Below are 1870 nucleotides of genomic sequence, written 5' to 3'. Positions count from 1 at the left end.
TCAGTATTTTGCCTTCCTATTTGATTCATATTGACTTGTGGTCTATAACCTGTTGGACTGTCACTTGGAAATTTCGGAATTGATGCATGTGTCGCCGTTTGGCTGCAACTATGTTGGAATGCGCACGTTTACCATTGTTGTGACCGCACATTACCTGCTTCGCTCACCTGTTGTAACTGTTCTCTTCCCATTTGCTTTTGTTTCGTTTCGATAATCATTGACTCAACCTCTTGTGGAATTGACTTGTTTACTTCTGGATTTCTGTCCATCACTATGTCGGATGATACTACCGATTCCGTTGCCTCACAATTACTTTCTGTATGGCTCTCGATACACTGTTTCAATTCTGTACGAAGCTGTTCATTATATTTCTGATTTTTCGAGACTGTTTCCAGTGAGCGTATCGAATCTTTTTAATGCGGCTCACGTGACACGTTTTCTGACATTGAGTTCTTCCACGATTTGTTGCGCCTTACCAGACGTCCATTGTTAACTCTTTGGTTAACGTTAGACACTGCATCCTGCACCTGGTCAACGTCAGATCGCATCTTTTTCTGGTCAGCCATTAACGATTGTATAAGATCGCGCGAGTCTCCCGCCTATCTCCGTATTTCAGTGAACTGTTCATTGACTTTTGTTCATAGTTTTGATTGATCTTCGCGAACCTTTTCGAAACCAGCATAGGTTTCAAATTTGAGACTATTTAAGCCAGCATTTGTCTCTGTTTTCAAATCTGCTAACCCTGAATTTGTTGTTTCACTCGTTTGCTTTACGACCATAGTGAGCTGCTTCAACATTGCGAACACACTATCTGACTCTTCGCCATCGTCACTTGTCACTATTTGGTGTAGATTTTGCCGTTCGCGTCTTTCACGTGGCGTCTCACCCACTTCCGTACAGAGTGCGGACGCACTTACACACATTTTTTCTGTTGGAAACTGTCCCGTATGATTTAGAATCACAATATTTGGTTCAACGTAGTGAAGTTGTTCGTCCTCTGGTTCTACTTCTGACCCACTAGCTCCGTCATTTGTTTGTTTTTGCGAATTCTCAGACTGTGATGCGAATCGTGAAACTGCTACCATTACCTCTGCACTATCACTACGTTCCGTTACGTGACTCGACACTTTTTGTTGTGCATCAATCTCTATCTTGTCAAGATCTTCGTTTGCACTATCTGCGATAATCTCCGTTCCTCCGCCCTCTCCGATCGTCTAACTAACCTCTGTGTTTCTCGACCTCGCGAGCTTGCGCTGTCATCAACATCAAGTTATATGATCTTAAACGTTTCCAAAATATCATAGAAAGTTTCTTAGCTTATGCATACATCATTATCAACGCTGTTCACTATTTGTAGAATTTGAACCCAACTCAACAACGCCATGAATAACTTCGCGCGCACCAGCACAGTCATGTACACGCTACTTTTACACCAAAATAAACCTTATCTCATTAATTAATGCAACTTTTCTACACTTTGGATCACACTTTTACTGTATTTTGACCACTATACATACACGTACATTGGATAACCTCCTCACAAAAAAGAAAAACAAAAAAAGAAAAAAAATTTTTCAGTTCAAAAATTGTAATTTCCCTTTCTAATTTGACTAATTGTCATCCAGACAGACCAATCGCCATTCTGGCAGGGTTGCCATTTTTAAGGTTGTGGTTAGGTGGTTTCTTATTCTATGACTGAACACAACTGTGTAAGCTGTAATGACACTGTTCAATATTGCAATTTTGTCGCAGAAATACACACTCTTACACAATTTACAATGTGAAAATGTTAAGACAGTTGTCAAAATGATGCATCTCGACCTCTGAAAGTGAACTAATCCTAAACACAACAGTATTAAATTGTAACTCT

The sequence above is a fragment of the Schistocerca piceifrons genome, chromosome X (genome assembly GCF_021461385.2).
Source record: "Schistocerca piceifrons isolate TAMUIC-IGC-003096 chromosome X, iqSchPice1.1, whole genome shotgun sequence".
NCBI classification, from domain to species: Eukaryota; Metazoa; Arthropoda; class Insecta; order Orthoptera; family Acrididae; genus Schistocerca; species Schistocerca piceifrons.
The sequence above is the reverse complement of the archived record's forward strand: the minus strand, read 5'-3'. Positions refer to the sequence as shown.